Raw genomic sequence first — 20,462 nt, forward strand, 5'->3', positions numbered from 1 at the left:
CACTAAAAGAGTAGATAAAGCATGTTTTCAGGAAGCTGGACAAGGTAAATTCTAAACTCTCAACTTGGGTTTCTTTGGTATGCTTAATCATTAGTACCCATTATAAACTTACAGTTATTTCTAATTGTACTTACCCACACAGTCTTTTGGAAAATGACAATGCTACTCAGTAGGAAGATAATATTTATTGATACTAAATTAATATTGTTGGAATAATCTTTTCATCAATATTACAATGCCCTCTTTTCCACAAATAGACATATTATAAGAGCCCTATTTTCCTACAGAGCATTATCAATTCTTATATATTGAATTTTTAATTTAAATAGATTTATTAACAGTTTAAACACAAATGACTACCAAAATAATCAAAAGAATTAGTGTCTCTAGGAAGCAAAGTAAGTGAAGAGGAAGTTACAATACATTTTATTTGACTCCATGCAATATCTTTGCAGCAGGGTATAGATATTTTAAGAGGTGTGTCTTGAGTCCAAACAAAAAAATACAAAGGACTCTTGCATCCCAGGAGAATTTATATTTAAACTAAGCTATTTGTACTGGTTGTCCAAGACATATTTTACCACAGTATTTTTGTGGCTCTCATTTCTAGAATGATTTATTTGCCCTTTGCCATGTGTAGCTAGGTTCTGGTGAAATCAGATGATCAAATATTAGCATCTTACTCAGTTTGTGTGTTATAGACATGGCCTTATGTACAAGTTTGCTTTTCTTCTTTTTGCACTGGAAATTGTGTATTCTTTCCTTGATATTATAACTGCATTGAGCTCCTATTTAGAAATAATCTATGGTCAAGAAACCAAGGATTTAAGTTCCAAAGCACATTAGACTCATAAAACTGGTATAGTCAAACACCTGAATCCCTTAGATTAAAAATATAAAGACAAAGAGAAGGTGCTTAAGTTAAAACTGCCTTGGGGCACCAGCAAGTTATGGGTTGGTGGGTTTTATAAGACTACTTACTATGCCATTCAATTAAAAAAAAGAGAGCAGTTACCATGGCAACACCACATCTAATGCTGCTTATGCTACCTCTGAGATACAAAATACCTTCTTCCAGGGACACATTGACCAATGCAGCCTGTTATGGGAAGTTTTTTATGCCTAACGTTAGCCTGGGAAGAGAAAAACTGCATTTCAAGCATGTAAGGAATATAGAAACACACACACATATCTTAGTTTGCAACATTCAAATATCAGAACACATTTGAACTCATTTTCTTTCTTTTCCAACATTTTTAAGGATGAAATTGTTTTTCTAAACTTCCGAGAAAATAAAATTCATTTAAGAGAAACATGTATAAATAGTTTTGCTGATATATGGGCATAGAAGTATTTTTAATTCTTCCATAAGAGCTACCAAATATGTATAATTTTCTATTGGAATAACACTTTGAGCTCCTGACTATTAACACAGAAATTTGGATATTATTCATGTTTCAGTAAATTATATATTAACTCCTGGCCAGAAAAATATGTTAAAAGTCCTATTCATTTAAAAAAAATTAAACCTCTTACATGAAATAAAATAATTATTTAAGGAATTAAAAAATAGTTTGGCTAAATAGTAAAGAATATGGCCTCCATTAATCTCACAAAAAGAAGTTAAATACATATCAAAGAAAAATATGAATACATAATAAAAACAAAACATTTTGTTGTAGAAGATAATGCCTTTTCTACATTATCCCTCAGGTGAACTTTAAGAAAGTGAGTGGGATGCAACAGATTCTAACTTTTTTCTAAACAATAGGCAGATATGCACCAATAAGTATTTTCTTATTCAATGGTGTTTTTAAATAGACCCATGTAAGGACTGTCTTAATGACTCTCCAATACCATGGGGTACTGCACTCAAATGCAATGGCCACAGCAGAAACAAATACCTAACAAAGGCAGAAGTTATCTATTAGATACTTTATCTGTTTCATATATACTTCTATAGTTACCAATTTGACATTTACATTCCTACTCACTTCTGAAAAAAAGACTTAGTATAGTTGTTGCATGAATATTAGTGTGCTTTTAATGCAAATGTGGTGTATAACCCAAAGGTTTAATGCTTACTCCGAACTCAAAAGTACACTGTTATCAATGTAAAAATAACTTCTTTTTTAACCAAAGTAAAAGTTTGTTGGAAAGTAAAAATTATTGTTACTTCAATCACAAAATCATATTTTCATGCAGAAACAATGTAATAAATACAGTTTAAGCTCCCTGGAAGGCTCATAAAGCCTATTTGATCTAGGATATAACAGAACTGCTTTAGACTTGCAATAAAATATAATTGGCTATACCACATATATAATCAAAACGTAAAGTTGAAGAATAAATCATTTTTATTACAAATGCTAATATTTGAGAAATTACATTTTATTTCAGCAAAATAATAGACTAATTAGAACTTTTTGGAGCTTTGAAGAAAACTTTAGAATCCTTTCAAAAATTTATTTATTCAATAATTATTCAGAGAGCACCTACTCTGGGGCATGTATTGTTCTAGAGGCTACAAAAATAATAATATAGATAAAATTTCTAAGACCTTATTACAATGGCAGAAATGAATAATGAAGAAATAAACAGCAATGAAAACACAAAATAATTTTCATTGTCACATATGCTGCAAAGTAAATAAACTATATGGCAATGATAGAAAGTAACTGGGGAAGGCCGCTTAAGAGGCAGAGAACAGAGATGATTGTTGAATTAAATGTTTAAAAGATAAGCAATATGAATTATAAAAAGAAACATAGAAACCAATTTCTTTCAGTAAAGGTCCTATTTGGGATGTCAAGATGATAGAATGGGAAGTTTCAGCCTTCAACTCTCCTTCCACCCCCAACCCCCACCCAGAAACACTGACTTTAACAACTACACATGATAGCAATGCTTTTATGGTAGCCCAGTCATTTAGTTAAAAGGTTCCAGCACCTCAATGAAGTGAAAAAAAACTGAAGAATAAATACACTAAGGAGAGTAAGAAGAGCTTCACTTTACTCATATTACCCCTGCCCAAGTGCAGCACAGCTCAATGCTAAGAGATTCACTCAGCCTGTGATTTCTCCTAATGAGAAAAATGGAGACCGAAATGAGTACCTGGCTTCCCCAGTCTTCTGGGATGCTATCCAGGAGGCTCACTTCTGTTTCACCCCACCAAAAACACAGGGAATACGCAGAGCAAAAACATCTGGGGACAGCTAGGAGCAGGGACAAGAAGAGAGGCATCGTGGCAACTGGCACACAAATCTCAACAAGCTGCAGATCCTACTGGCTGGGGTGAAGACTCTGCCCGGATCTCCAAACGCGGGTCTCATGGGGTGTCTCAACTGTGAACACCCAACAAGCTGACATATATCCCCAGCACTCTGCATGCACCACTTGCTGTGGCTGGCATCCTGAGCACACCATAGACATCATCATGTATGTGCTCCCCCCATGGAGAGCACACATGAACTACCACAGATTGCACGTGAGCTTCCACACATAGGACACATACATTAGCAGGCAACTCTGGTGGATCAGGAGAAAGTGCACAGCAAGGAACCTTCCCCTCACTGCCCTAAGGAAAATAAACAAAGACTCTCAGAGTCCAACCTGCTTTGTGGGACTGAGAAAGCACACAGTTCTAAGACACCTCCCCCACCCCCCACCCCGCCCCACCACCACCACCACTGCCAAGGAACAAGAGAAATGGGAAAGGCACATTCATAGAAAGGTCTGAGAGGCCGGGCGTAGTGGCTCATGCCTGTAATCCCAGCACTTTGGGAGGTGGAGGCTGGTGGAAATATGAGGTCAAGAGATTGAGACCATTCTAGTCAACATGGTGAAACTCCATCTCTATTAAAAATACAAAAATTAGCTGGGGGTGGGGGGTGGGAGGTGGCACGTGCCTGTAGTCCCAGCTACTAGGGAGGCTGAGGCAGGAGACTTGCTTGAACCCAGGAGGTGGAGCTTTCAGTGAGCCAAGATCGTGCCACTACACTCCAGCCTGGGCAACAGAGTGAGACTCTGTCTGAAAAAAAAAAAAAAAAAAAAAAGGCCTGAGAGACCCCCAGAATCTCCAGCCAGGCTGACTGATAAAAGTTTTGTGGTTTTTTGTTTGTTTGTTTGTTTGTTTTATAAACTAGTTAGCTAGACTGGAGGATGTGATTGCTCCTTCAACTGCAGCAATGAAAGTCTTCAAGAAACATGAAAGGAAGACGGTAACACAAAGCTTCTGGGAACATAAAAAAATCAAAGAAACATGACACCATGAAAGGAACAAAACAGCTGAATGGCTGACTCCAAAGAAATGTGAGTATGAATTGCCTGACAAAAAGGTCAAAATAATTGTCTTTTAAAAACTCAGTGAGCTACAAGACAACAACAACAAAAAAAACACAGTTAATAAAATCAGGAAAGTTATGTATTAACAAAACTAGAAATTCAAGAGAGGTATAAATCATAAAAGGGCAGAAATTCTAGAGCTGAAGAATAAAATGACTCTACTGAAAAATAAGTAATAGAAAGAATAAGCAAACTTGAAGACAGATAATCCATTTCAAATTACCCAGTCAGAAGAACAAAAAGAATAACAATTAGTGAAAAAAAAATACTTTGAGATTTATGGGACATCACAAAGCAAACTAGTATACACATTAATGAGAGTCCAAAGGGAACAACAGAAAAATATAAAGGGGTAGAAAATTTATTTACACAAACTAGAAAACCTAGGTGAGATGGATAAATTCTTGGACATATACACCCTCCCAAGACTGAACCAGGAAGAAATTGATTCCCAAACAGACCAATAATGAGCTCCAAAATTAAATCAGTAATAAATAGTTTACAAAAAAAAAAAAAAAAGGCCAGGAACAGATGGATACACAGCCAAATCCAGCAGTACATCAAAGAGCTACTCCACCGTAAACAGATAGGCTTCATCCCCGGGATGCACATTTATTGATTTGAGTATATTGAACAATTCAACAAATGTGATTCATCACACAAACATAACTAAAGACAAAAACCACATGATTATCTCAATAGATGTAGAAAAGGCTTTTGATAAAATTCAACATCGCTTCTTGTTAAAAACTCTCAATAAACTAGGTATTGAAGGAATGTACTTCAAAATAATAAGAGCCATCTATGGCATAGCCAACATTATACTAAATGGGCAAAAGCCGGAAGCAGTCCCCTTGAAATCTAGCACAAGACAAGATTACCCTCTCTCACCACTCCTCTTTAATATAGTATTGGAAGTCCTAGCCAGAACAATCAGAAAGAGAAGGAAATAAGGGACATCCAAATAGCAAGAGAGGAAGTCAAACTATCCCTCTTTGCAGATGACATGATTCTATATCTAGAAAACCCCATAGTCTAGGACAAAAAGCTCCTTAAGCTGATAAACAACTGCAGGAAAGTTTCAGTATCCAAAATCAATGTACAAAACTCACTAACACTCCTATACACCAACAACAGCCAAGTTGAGAGCCAAATCAGGAAGGCAATTCCATTCATAATTGCCATACACATACACACAAAAAAATCCCCTAGGAATACAGCCAATCAGGGAGATGAAAGATCTCTACAATGAGAATTGTAAAACACTGCTCAAAAAAATCAAAGAAGACACAAACAGATGGAAAAACATCCCAAGCTCATGGATACGAAGAATCAATATCATTAAAATGGCCATACTGTCCAAAACAATTTACAGAATCAGTGCTACTTCTTTTTTAAAAATTTTTTATTTTTTTTTAAATTATACTTTAAGTTCTGGGATACACGTGCAGAATATGTGGGTTTGTTACATAGGTATACACATGCCATGGTGGTTTCCTACACCTATCAACCCGTCATCTACATTAGGTATTTCTACTAATGTTCTCCCTTTTCAAGCCCTCCCATCCCCCAACAGACTCCAGTGTGTGATGCTCCCCTCCCTGAGTCCATGTGTTCTCATTGTTCAACTCCCACTTATGAGTGAGAACATGTGGTGTTTTCTGTTCCTGTGTTAGTTTGCTGAGAATGAATGTTTCCGGCTTCATCCATGTCCCTGCAATAGACATGAACGCATCCATTTTTATGGCTGCATAGTGTTCCATGGTGTATATGTACCACATTTTCTTTATCTGGTCTATCACTGACGGGCATTTGGGTTGTTTCCAAGTCTTTGCTATTGTGAATAGTGCCACAGTAAACCTATGTGTGCATGTGTCTTTATAGTAGAATGATTTGTAATCCTTTGGGTATATATCCAGTAATGAGTTTACCGGGTCAAATGGCATTTCTGGTTCTAGATCCTTGAGGAATTGCCACACTGTCTTCCACAATGGTTGAACTAATTTACACTCCCACCAACAGTGTAAAAGCATTCCTATTTCTCCACATCCTCTCCAGCATCTGTTGTTTCCTGACTTTTTAATCATTGCCCTTCTAATTGGCATGAGATGGTATCTAATTGTGGTTTTGACTTGCATTCCTCTAATGAGCAGTTTCAATCCAAAGAAGACTTGAACAATATATATTATAATCAAACTCAAAGTAAAAGATGAAATTATGAAAACAGCAAGAGAATAGAGGCTTATATGCACAAAGGAACCTCCATAAGACTATCGGTATATTTCTTAACAGAAACCTTACATGCCAGGGAGAAGAGGATGATAAATTTAAAGTACTGAAAGAAAGAATCTGTCAACCTAGAATACAACACTTCACCTGGCAAAGTTTTCCTCCAAATGTGAAGGAAAGATAAAGACTTTCCTGGACAAACAAAAGCTAAGGGAGATTATCACCATTAGGCCTGGCTTACAAGAAATAATAAAGGGAATTCTTCAAGTTCCAATGGAAAACTGCTAATTAATATGAAAACATATAAAAGTATAAAATTCACTGGTAAAGACAGGTATATAGTCAAATTCAAAGTTAAGTTGTTACCAGTTAAAATAGCCTGTTATAATCACATACACTATGAGATTTTTAGTAACCCTCCTAGCAACCAGAAAGCAAAAACGTACATTAGATACACAAAAAATAAGGACAAAAATTCAAAGTATACCACTGTAGAATATCATGAAAGGAAGACAACAAGAGAGGAAAAAAGAAACAAAAGATTTGAAAAAAACCAGAAAACAATTATCAAAATGGCAATAGTAAGTTCTTATCTATCCATAGTTTTCTTAAATTTAAATAGATTAAGTTCTCCAATTAAAAGACACAGAGTGGATGAATGGATGTAAAAAGAAAATCCAACCATAAGCTACCTATAAACGACTCACTTGACTGGTAAGAACACACAAAGACCAAAATTGAAAAGATGGAAGAAGATATTCCATGCAAATGGAAATCAAAAGAGAGCAAGGACAGGCATACTCACATCAGACAAAATAGACATTTAAATCAAAAACTGTAAAAATGGACAAAGGTCATTTTATAATAAAGTGATCAGTTCATCAGGAGGTTACCACAATTGTAAGTATGTATGTATCAAACATAAAGCATGAAAATATATAACAGGAGAAAGGAGAAATAGGCAATAATAAAATAATAGTAGGATACTTTAATATTCTTTCTGTTATTATTATTAATATGATTTTGATTTAGAAATCATTGTATACTTTGTGGGGTAAAATGTAATTAATTTTTGATAGATATATACAATGTGGAATGCTTAAATCAAGCTAGTTCACATATTCATCACCTTGCTTACTCTTCATTTTTATGGTGAGACATTTGAAATTTACTGTCTTAGTTATTTTGAAATGTACAATCAATTATTATGTGCTATAGTCACTGCTATACAATAGATCTCAAAAATTATTCTATCTGAAACTCTATACCCTTAGATCAGCAATTCCTCATTTCCTCCCTCCCACCCCACCCCATCCACAGCCTATGGTAACCATCATTCTGCTTTCTACTTCTGTGATTTCAACTTTTTTAGATTCCACATAAAAGTAAGATCATACAGTATTGATTTTTCTGCAGCTGGCTTATTTCACTTAGACTGTTGTCTTCTGGGTTTCTCCATATTGTTTTAAATGACAGAACTTCATTCTTTTTTAAAGGCTGAATAGTATTCCATTTTATATATATATATATATGTATATCTGGTATGTGTATATATGTACATATGTATATATATGTACATATGTGTGTGTATATATACTTTGTGTGGATATATGTGTGTCCATATGTGTACATATACACATATACTCATATACATACATGTATATGTATCCATGTGTGTATATATGCACATATATACACATATATACACTCACCAGATATATACCTATGTGTGTATATGTGTGTGTATGCATATGTATATATGTACATATATATATGTATACATAGGTATATATACATATACACACACCACGAAGCTAAATGTCCATGGACAAATGGGTAAAGATGGTTTTCTTCATTCTTGTGTCCATGACCATTTAGCATAGGTATATGTGTATATATATGCGTGCGCGCGCACACACACACACACACACATACACACACCACATTTTATTTATTCATTTGTCCATGGACATCTAGTTTTGTTCTATATCTTGGCTAATGTGAATAATGCTGCAAGAACCCTGGGAAGGCAGAAACCTCTTTGACATACTGACTTCAGATTTCTTTAATATATACTCAAAAGTGAGATTACTGGCCCATAGTTAGTTCTATTTTTAGTTTTTTGAGAGACCGTCATACCATTTTCTATAATGGCTGCAACAACTTTACATTCCTACCATCATTGTACAAGAATTCCACTTTCTCTGCATCCTTACCAAAAGTTATTCTTTTTTTTGATATGGGCAAGAGCTGGAAACAGTCCCCTTGAAATTTAGCAGAAGACAAGATTACCCTCTTGTCTTATTATAATTACCGTCATATCTTATGGTTTTAATTTGCATTTTTCTGTGGATTAGTAATGTTGAGCACTTTTTCATGTACTTGTTGGCCATTTATATGCCTTCTTTTGAGAAATTTCTGTCCAGGTCCTGCTCATTTTTAAACAGGGTTATTTGTTTTCTTGCTGTTTAGTTCTTTGAGTTCCTTGTATATTTTGAATTTTAAAGCCTATTAGATGTATGGTTTGCAAATGTTTTCTCCCATTCTGTTTGTTGTCTCTTCACATTGTTAATTGCTTCCTTTGCTCTTCAGAAGCTTTTTAGTTTGATGCTGTCCCAGGTGTGTGTGTGTGTGTGTGTGTGTGTGTGTGTATCTTTTGCTTTTGTTGCTTGTGCTTTGGGGGTGCTTTCCAAAAACTCATTTCCAAAACCATTGTCTTAGAACTTTCCTGTTATGTTTTCTTCTAATAGTTTTATAGTTTCAGCTCTTATGTTTAAGACTTTAATTCATTTTGAGTTGATTTTTATAAGGTGCTAGAAAAGGATCCATTCATTCTTCTGCATGTAGATTTGCAATTTTCTCAACACCATTGAGGAGACTGTACTTTCTGCATTGTGTGTTATTGACACCATTGTCAAAAATCAATTGACCATAGATGCATGGGCTTATGTTTGGGCTCTTATTTTGTTTCATTGGGTAATGTGTCTGTTTTATGACAGTGCCATGCTATTGTGATTATAGTCACTTTATAATATGTTCTAAAATCAGGGAGTGTGATATCTCCAGCTTTCTTTTTATTTTTTTGTTTTGTTCTTTGTTCAATATTGTTTTGTGTATTCAGAATCATTTGTGGTCCTATACAAATTTAGGAATTGATTTTTCCATTTCTGTGAAAAGGATATGAGAATTTTGATGGAAATTGTATTGAATCTGTGGATCTTTTGGGGTAATATGGACATTTTAGTAATATAAATTCTTACTATTCTTGATCATGTGATATGTTTATTTGTATTCATTTCAATTTCTGTCATTGGTCTTGCATAGTTTTCAGTGTAGAGGACTTTTATCTCCTTGGTTACATTTACTTCTAAGTATTTAAATTTTTGTTGCTTCCTCTGATCTTCAACAAACCTGACAAAAACAAGCAATGGAGAAAGGATTCCCTATTTGATAAGCAGTGCTGGGAGAACTGGCTAACCATACACAGAAAATTGAAACTGGACCCTTTCCATATACCTTATATAAAAATTATCTCAAGATGGATTAAAGAGTTAAATGTAAAACCCAAAACTATAAAAACTCCAGAAGAAAATCTAGGCAACACCATTCAGGACATATTCATGGGCAAAGATTTTATGATTAAATTGCCAAAATCAATTGCAACAAAAGCAAAAATTGAAAAATGGGGTCTTATTAAACTAAAGAGCTTCTGCACAGCAAAAGATACTATAATCAGAATGATCAGACAACCTACAGAATGGGAGAAAATTTTTGCCATCTATCCATCTGACAAAGGTCTAATATTCAGCATCTACAAGGTACTTACACAAGTTTACAAGAAAAAACAACCCCATTAAAAAATGGACAAAGGACATGAACAGACACTTCTCAAAAGAAGACATTTATGTGGCCAACAAACATATGAAGAAAAGCTCAACATCACTGATTATTAGAGAAATGCAAATCAAAACCACACTGAGATACCATCTCACACCAGTCAGAATGGCGATTATTAAAAAGTCAAGAAGTAGCCAGCTGAAGTGGCTCACCTTTGTAATCCCAGTACTTTGGGAGGCCAAGGCAGGTGGATTGCCTGAGGTCAGAAGTTTGAAACCAACCTTGCCAACATAGTGAAACCCTGTCTCTACTAACAATACAAAAATTAGCTGGGCATGCTGGTGCATGCCTGTAGTCTCAGCTACTTGAGAGGCTGAGACAAGAGAATTGCTTGAATCCAGGAGGTGGAGGTTGCACTGAGCTGAAATCCCGCCCCTATACTCCAGACTGGGCAACAGAGTGAGACTCCATCTAGAAAAGAAAAAAAAAAGTCAAGAAATAATAGATGCTAATAAAGCTGTGGAGAAATAGGAACTCTTTTACACTATTGGTGGGAATGTAAATTAGTTCAACCATTGTGGAAGACAATGTGGCAAATCCTCAGAGATCGAGAACCAGAAATACCATTTGGCCCAGCAATTCCATTACTGGGTATATACCCAAAGGAATACAAATCATTTTATTATAAAGATATATATTCATTGCAGCATATCCAGAATAGCAAAGACATGAAATCAACCCAAATGCTTATCAATGATAGACTGGATAAAGAAAATATGGTACATATACACTGTGGAATACTATGCAGCCATAAAAAGAAATGTGATCATGTCCTTTGCAGGAAAGTGGATAAAGCTGGAAGCCATTTTCCTCAGCAAACTAACACAGGAACAGAGAACCAAACATTGCATTTTCCCATTTATAATTGGGAACTGAACAATGAGAATACATGGACACAGGGAGGGGAACAACACACACTGGGACCTGTAGGGGGAAGGTAGGGGGTAGAGCATTAGGGAAAAGAGCTAATGCATGCTGGACTTAATACCTAGGTGATGGGTTGATAGGTGCAGCAAACCACCATGGTACACGTTTACCTGTGTAACAAACCTGCACATCCTGTACACATATACCTCAGAACTGAAAAATAAAATAATAAAATAATAAAATAATTTTTGTTTCTTTTGTAAATTAGACTTTTTCCCTTAATTTCCTTTTCAAATAGCTCATTTTTAGTATATAGAAAAACTACTGATTCTTATATGGTTATTTGGTATCCTGCAACTTATATTGTATTTTTATCAATTCTAACAGTGTTTTAGTGGAGTCGGTAGGATTTTATCTATATAAAATCATGTTGTCAGCAAATAGAAGCAATTTCATTTCTTCCTTTTCTATTTGGAGAGTTTTTTTTGCTTTCTTTTCTAATTGCTCTGGCTAGGACTTCAAGTACCCTTTTAAAGAGAAGCAGTGACAGTGGTATTCTTGGCTTGGTGCTGATCTTACAGGAAAAGCTTTCAAATTTTCATTGAAAATGATGATAACAATGGGTTTGCCATTTATGTCCTTTATTGTATTGAAGTACATTCTCTCTATACTAAATCTATTGAGAATTTTTATCATGAAAAGGTGATAAAATTTGTCAAATGCTTTTTCTGCATCTATTGAGATTTTTTATTATATAATTATTCTGTAATTTTTGTTTTTCATTTTGTTAATGTGGTATATCACATACATGGACTATATATGGATGCAAGCATCCCAGGAATAAATCCCACTTGATCATGATGAATGATTCTTTTATAGGTTGTTGACTTCAACTTGTTAATGTTTTATTTTGTTTAGGGTTTTTGTATTTATGTTCATCAAGAATGTTGGCTTGTAATTTTTGTTTCTTTTTATGACCTTGTCTGGCTTTGCCATCAGGCTAAGGTTGACCTCAGGAAATAAGTTTGGGAGTTATTCCTTTTGGGATCCAGAAAGATTTGTGATATAATTTTAAATCTTTTAAATTTGTTAAGATTTTTTTTTTGTGTGTAGTGTAGCATATGATCAGTCTGCAGAATGTTTCATGTCCATTTCAGAAGAATATGTATTCTACTGTTGTTGGATAAAAATATTTGTTTATGATCGTTTGGTTCATTTGTTGTAAAATTCGTGCAAGTTTAATTTTTTTAATTGATTTCCTGTCTAGATAATTTTTCCATTGTTAAAAGTAGAATTTTGAGGTCCTTCTAGTATTATAGTATTGTACTCTCTCTCTTCAGATTATTTAATAATAGCTTTATATATTTAGGTTCTGTGATGTTTGGTCCATGTATACTTATAATTGTTATGTCCTCTTGGTGAATTATTCCCTTTATCATATTTAGTGACCTTCTTTGTCTCTTTTTAAAATTTTGACTTAAGGTGAGTTTTGTCTGATATCAGTGTTCCTACCCTTGCTCTTTCATGGTTTCCATTTGCATGGAATATCTTTTTCTATCCCTTTACTTTCAATCTTTGTGTATACTTACTAGAAAATTGAGTCTCTTTTAGGCAACATATGATTGGATCTTGTTTTTTACTCCATTCAGCCAATCTGTATTTTTATTAGATAATTTAACCCATTTAAATATAAAGTAATTATTAAAGGTGAGGACTTGCTACTGCCATTTTGTAATATGCTTCTGATTGTTTTGTAGTTTCTTTTCCTTCCTTCCTTCCTTCTTTCCTTCCTTCCTTCCTTCCTTCCTTTCTTCCTTTTTCCTTTCCTTTCCCTTTGTTTCCTTTCCTTTCCCTTCATTTCCCTTCCTTTCCCTTGCTTCTCTCTCCTCTCCTCTCCTCTCCTCTCCTCTCTTCTCTTCTTTTCCTTCCTTCCTTCCTTCCTTCCTTCCTTCCTTCCTTCCTTCCTTCCTTCCTTCCTTCCTTCCTTTCCTTCCTTTCCTTCCTTTCCTTCCTTCCTTTCCTTCCTTTCTTTCCTTCCTTCCCCTTCCCCCTTCCCCCTTCAAGGTCTCTGTGTCATCCAGGCTGGAGTCTACTGGTGTGATCTCAGCTCACTGCAACCTCTACCTCCAGGATCAAGCAATCCTCCTGCCTTAGCCTCTCGAGTACCTGGGATTACAGGCGTGCACCACCACGCCTGGCTAATTTTTGTATTTTTGGTAGAAATGGGGTTTTGCCATGTTGCTCAGGTTGGTGTCAAACTCCTGGGCTCAAGTGATCTGCCCGCCTCGGCCTCCCAAAATGCTGGAATTACAGGCATGAGCCACTGCACCCAGCTGAGGTCTTTTCTTTGTTTCTTCCTCTGTTGCTTTCTTCCTTTGTGGTGTGATGATTTTCTGTGGCAGTATGCCTTGAATCCTGTCTTTATATATTTTATAAAATTGCCTTAGGCTTTTGGTTTGTGGTTATAATGAGGCTTACAATAAATATATTTTCCTTATAACAGGCTGCTTAAGCTGATAAAAACTTCATTTTAATAATGTACAAAATCTCTACACTTTCCTTTTCTCCCTCCCACCATTTGTGACTTTGCTATCAAAATTTATCTTTTTTTGTAATTTTTATATTTTAAGAATTTATTGTAGTTATCATTTTTAAAAATAGTTTTGTCTTTTAACCCTTCTAGTAGGGATAGAATTGCTTTACACACCACTCTCACAGTACAAGAGATTCTGCATATGACTATGTATTACTTATATCATTGAGAATTTTACCTTCATATGTTTTTATGTTATTAATTAGCAGACTTTCACTTCAGCTTAAAGAACTTCCTTTAGCAATTTCTGTAATGGAGTCCTAGAGGTGATACACTACCTTAGCTTTTGTTTCTCTGAGAAAGTTTTTTTCCCCTCATTTCTGATTGACAATTTTTTTTTTTTTCAGCTTTAGCATGTTGAATATGTCATCCTACTCTCTCCTGGACTGCAGAGTTTTTGCTGAGAAATCTGCTGACAGCCATGTTGGAACTCTCTTGAATGTGGTATGTCTTATATCTTTTGCTGCTCAGTATTCATTCTTTGCCTGATTTTTGATAATTTAATATGACATGTCTTCGTAAACTTCTCTTTGGATTAGATTTGATTGGTAATCTCTGAGTTTTCTGTAACCAAGTGGTGTCATCTTTCCTAAGATTTGCAAAATTGATAGCCATTATTTTCTTCAATCTGTTTTTCAGGACTCTCTCTTTCTCATCTTCCTCAGGAATTGCTATTATGAAGGTTAATTCACTTGATGGTGTTCCATAATTCCCATTTATCTTCTTTACTTAGTCTCTTTTTTTTTGTTTTTGCCTCTATGATTGAATAATTTCAAATGTATTTTAGAGCTCACTGATTCTTCCTCCTTCTTAATCATGTCTCCTGTTTAAATTTTCTGTTGAATTTTTCAGCTCAGTTATTGTATTATCTCTAGGATTTCAAATTTTTTATTGTTTTGTTTCTTTGTCAAACTTACCATTTTGTTCATAAGTTGCTTTCTATATTTTATTTAATTTTTGTCCATATTTTCTTAGATTTCCCTGAACTTCCTTAGTACAATTATTTTGAATTCGTTGTTAGCCTTTTCACAGATCTCCATTTTTTATAGAGTTGATTATTGGAACTTTATTCATTTCTTTTGATGGTGTCATATTTCCTTGATTTTTCACAATCCTTGTGTCCTTACATAATGCTTCCACATTTGAGAAGATTGCCACCTCTTTCATCATTTGCAGGTGTTCTTTGGGATTTACAGACCTTTACTCTTTAATCTAGCCTGGGATTTTGGATGGGCTAACTGGTAGCAACCCTGCACAGGCAGACCTTGGTGTTAGGTTCTCTAGTTGGGCTGGGTTACTTCTTGTGCTCTGAGGTCAAGTGGTACTGTTGGCTGTGGTCCATGTTCCAGTGATACCACTGGCTGGACTATGCCATCAGACAGAGCTGCCGGCTAGGTCCTGTAAATATTTCTGATTGGGCAGGGATGAATATCATCTTCCATGGCTGGGCAATACTGTGTGGAATATGAAGTTGGGAAATGCTGTGTGCAGGGCACTGAGGCTAGGTAATATCTCTGGGCTTGCTGTTTGGCCCACACTGAGTGGGTAGGGCCAGAGGTTATGTTCCACACATATGCATGGACGTGGACTTGCCCCTCTGGATAAACTGGGCTTAAGCAGAGCACCAAGGATATGTAGAGTTGCCACTCAACAGCCGTGAATGGGTGAGACTGGATGTTCCCTCTATGAATAACCACTGACCTGCTATTGCCTTCTGGCCTGGATATGGCTTAACAAGAGCACCAGGGCTGTGTGAGGAAGTTGATTAGGGACTCAAGTCTGGAAAATCTGTGGAACATGCTTTCTGCCACATGATTCTGTGAGCAAGTCTCTACATTGTGGTGCCTCTGTCGTCTAGAATGCAGACCAACAGCCAAGATCTGTACTTTGGTTGCTGTGAGCCCCACCCTTGCTTTTTGTTTCTAATTGATCTAGGTGATCTATTCCTGCTGGTAATGTCAATGTTTCCTATAGGGCAAGACAGAAATAAGCCCCTTGCAAAAGGTCACAGAATGGTGGTGAGCTGAATGCCCACACTTCTTCCACTGTAAAAACCATGGATGTTGTCGCATCCTCTGTGTGTAGTGCTGTACTGGGTTATGGGAAGGGTAACGTCGCCAAAGAGAATCATTCTCCTTATCCTTTGAATGCAGCATTTTTCAGGTCTAGTTTCCCAGGGGATATCTCAGCCTCACTCCTGAGTTTTGGGATATTCACAAAGGTATTTTTGCCTGAGGATATTTGTTAGTTGGATTTCTGTGTGTGGGTGTGTCTGTGTATGGCAGGGGTATGGGCTGGAGATGGGGGAGTAGTTTAGCTGAAGAATTCCTGTTCCACCATCTTGCTAACATCATTTCTACCAAGTACCCCACTTTTAACAGTGGATAGATCATTCAGAATTAAATTAATTAAAAATTGAATATGACCTTCACGTTAAACCAAAGGAACCTAAAAATTTATAGAACATTTTATCCAACTGCAGCAGAATACACATTCTTCTCAATTACACATGGAACATTCTCTAGGATAGATTATATGTTAGGCCACAAACAAGTTTGAATACATTTCTAAGAATTTTGAAATCATGTCAAGTATATTTTCCAACCACAATGCCATAAAACTAGAAATGAATAATATAAAATATTTGAAAATTCACAAACATATGGGAATTATGAACAACCAATGGGTCAAAGAAGGCCTCAAAAGGAAATTTAAAAATATCTACAGACAATGAAAATGGAACCATAGCATACCAAAACTTATGGAATGAAGCAAAAGCAATTTTAAGAGGAAAGTTTACAGCAACAAATGCCTACATTAATAAAAAAGAAAAACTTTAAATAAAAAACCTAACATTACACTACAGGGAATTAGAAAAAGAAGAAAAAACTAAAACCAAAGTTAGAAGGAGGAAGAAAAAAAAAAGAAATAAATGAGCAGAGCAGAAATAAATGAAACTGAGACTAGAAAAGCATTAAAAAAGATTAACAAAACTGAGTTTGCTTATGAAAAGATAAAATTGAGAAACTCTTAGCTAGAAGAGAAAAAAGAGAGAAGATTCAAATAAATAAGATTAGAAATGAAAGATGATACATTACTAGTCAAGACAATCCTAAGCAAAAAGAACAAAGCTGGAGGCATCATGCTACCCAACTTCAAACTATACTACAAGGCTATAGTAACCATTAGAGCATGGTACTCATAAAAACACAGACACATAGAAAAATGGAATAAAATAGAGAACTCAGAAATAAGACCACACATCTACAACTATCATATCTTCAGCAAACCTGACAAAAACAAGCAATGGAGAAAGGGTTCCCTGTTTGATAAGTGGTGCTGGGAGAACTGGCTAGCCATATGCAGGAAATTGAAACCGGACCCCTTTCTTATACCTTATACAAAAATTAACTCAAGATAGATTAAAGACTTAAATGTAAAATCCAAAACTATAAAAACCCTAGAAGAAAATCTAGGCAATACTATTTAGGACATAATCAGGAGCAGAGATTTTGTGACAAAAACATGAAAAGCATTGCAACAAAAGCAAAAATTGAAAAATGGGATCTAATTAAACTAAAGAGCTTCTGCACAGCAAAATAAACTATCATCAGAATGAACAGACATGGGAGAATGAGAGAAAAGTTTTGCAATCTTTCCATCTAACAAAGGTCGAATATCCAGAATCTACAAGGAACTTAAACAAATTTACAAGAAAAAACCAACCCCATTAAAAAGCAGGCAAAGGACATGAACAGGCACTTCTCAAAAGAAGACATTTATGTGGCCAACAAACGTGAAAAAAAGCTCAACATCACTGATTATTAGAGAAATGCAAATCAAAACCACAATGAGATACCATCTCATGCCAGTCAGAATGGTGATTATTAAAAAGTCAAGAAACAACAGATGCTGGCAAGGCTGTGAAGAAATAGGAACTCCTTTACACTGTTTATGGGAATGTAAATTAGTTCAACCATTGTGGAAGACAGTGTGGCGATTCCTCAAAGATCTAAAACCAGAAATACCATTTGGCCCAGCAATCCCATTGCTGGGTATATACGCAAAGGAATATAAACCATTCTACATGTGAATAGTTCATTGCAGCACTATTCACAATAGCAAAAACATGAAATTAATCCAAATGCCCATCAATGATAGATTGGATAAAGAAAATGTGATACATACACACCATGGAATACTATGCATCCATAAAAAGAAATGAGATCATGTCCTTTTCAGGGACATGGATGGAGCTGGAAGCCATCATCCACAGCAAACCAACACAGGAACAGAGAGCCAAACACTGTTTGTTCTCACTTATAGGTGGGAGCTGAACAATGAGAATACATGGACACAGGGTGGGGAACAACACATACTGAGGCCTGTTGGGAGGAGGAGGCAGGGGGAGGGAGAGTATCAGGATAAATAACTAATGTATGCTGTGCTTAACACGTAAGTGATGGGTTGATTGGTGCAGCAAACCACCATGGCACACGTCTCCCTATGTAACAAACCTGCATGTCCTGCATATGTGTTCCAGAACTTAAAAATATTTTTAAAGAAAAAAAGATGACACTTATAACTGATACTACAGAAATACAAAGGATTATTAGAAACTACTCTGAACAATTATATACAAACAAATTGGATAATCTAGAAGAAAATGAAGCATTCCTGGATACAATCTACCAAGACTGAATCATTATGAAATAGAAAACCTGAACAAACCAATAATAAGTAAGAAGATTGAATCAGTAACAAAAAGTCTTTCATCAAAGAAAAGCTCAGGATGGGATGCCTTTACTGCTGAATTCTACCAAACATTTAAGGAATAATTAATACCAATTATCTCAAACTTCCCAAAAATTGAAGTGAAAGTAATACTACCAGACTTAATTTGTGAGGCCAGCATTACCCTGATAGCAAAGCCAGACAAGGTCATAATATGAAATAAAAATTACAAGCCAATATTCTTGATAAACATTGATGTAAAAATGCTAAATAGAATATTGACAAACTGAAATGAACAACCCATAAAAGACTCATTCACCATGATCAAGTGAAATTTATTCCTGGAATGCAAGAAAGATTCAACATATGCAAATTAACAAATTTCATACACTACATTAACAACATTAGGGATAAAAACCATGTGACTATCTCAAGAGATGCAGGAAAGGCATTTGCCAAAATTCAACATTCTTCATGATAAAAACACTCAACAAATTAGATCTGCAAAGAATGTACCTCAGTACAATAACGGCTGCATATGACAAGACCAGAGGTAACATTGTCATTCTTGGTGAAAAGCTGAAAGCTTTTCCCTTACAATCAGTACATAGGTAAGAATGCCCACTTTTACCACTTTTTTTTCCAATAGGGTACTAGAAGTCCTAACCAGAGAAATTAGGCAAAAGAAAGAAAGAAAAGACTTCCAAATGGGAAAGGAAGAGTTAAAATTGTCTCTGTTTGCAGATGGCATATTATATATAGAGAGAAAACCCTAAGTACTCTATCAAAAAAGTATTGGAACTAATAAATGAATTCAGGATAGAAAATTAATATACAAAAATTACTAGTATTTCTCTACACTAGCAACAAACTACACAATAAAGAAATCAAGAAAACATTCACATTTACAACAGCATCCAAAATAGTAAAATCCTTAGGAAGAAATTTAACCAAGGAGGTAAAAAATCTACACACTGAAAACTATAAAACATTGATGAAAAAAATAAAAAAATACACATAAATGGAAAGATATTTCATGTTTATTGACTGAGAGAATCAATATTGTCAAAATATTCATACTGCCCAAGGCAATGCACAGATTCAGTGCAATTCCTATGAATGGAATTTTATTATAGTTGTATACAATCTATATACACACATAGACGTATGTGTATACGTACACATATACGTATATATATACACATATACATATATGTATCTATAGATTGCATAAAATATATATGTGTGTGTATATATACACACATATATGTATATGTATATATAGATTGCATAAAACTGTAATAAAATAATGTCTCCTGGGATTTAAAATGCACATTGAATTAAAATACAAAAAATAAGAAGCACAGAAGTCAGAAGATAGAGAAAATAAACCGTTCTAAAATTCTTACCTTGTATGAAAAAAACAAAGTTTTCACATAAATAAACTAAAATCCTGAAAATTTTATGGAACCACAAAAAATCCCAAATAGCTAAAGCAATGCTGAGGAAGAAGAACAAAGCTGGAGGATCACACTTGGTAAGTTAATATAAGAGGAAAATGGGCTAAGATAAAATGAGCTAATCTTGATAAGTTAATTTAGGAGAAAAATGGGCTAGATAACAGTAAAATGATATAACCTCAAATATATGTATCAATGATTATATTAAAAGTAAATAGCATGTTTGAATTAAAAGACAAAGGAAATGACTGTGTAAAAATAACCGTGATAGGTTGCTTATAAGAAACTGTGGAAGTCACAGACTCTTGGTCCCCTAAAAGTTCACTGAAAAATCCCTG

General features: G+C 35.0%; 1 long non-coding RNA gene across 1 annotated transcript in view; it reads right to left on the minus strand.

The window, feature by feature from the left end:
* The window catches only part of LOC140708925 (uncharacterized), a 112,469-nt gene that overhangs the window by 31,304 nt on the left and 60,703 nt on the right, over positions 1-20,462 (minus strand). The window lies entirely within an intron of this gene.

Source organism: Chlorocebus sabaeus, chromosome 17 (assembly GCF_047675955.1).
Source record: "Chlorocebus sabaeus isolate Y175 chromosome 17, mChlSab1.0.hap1, whole genome shotgun sequence".
Classification (NCBI taxonomy): domain Eukaryota; kingdom Metazoa; phylum Chordata; class Mammalia; order Primates; family Cercopithecidae; genus Chlorocebus; species Chlorocebus sabaeus.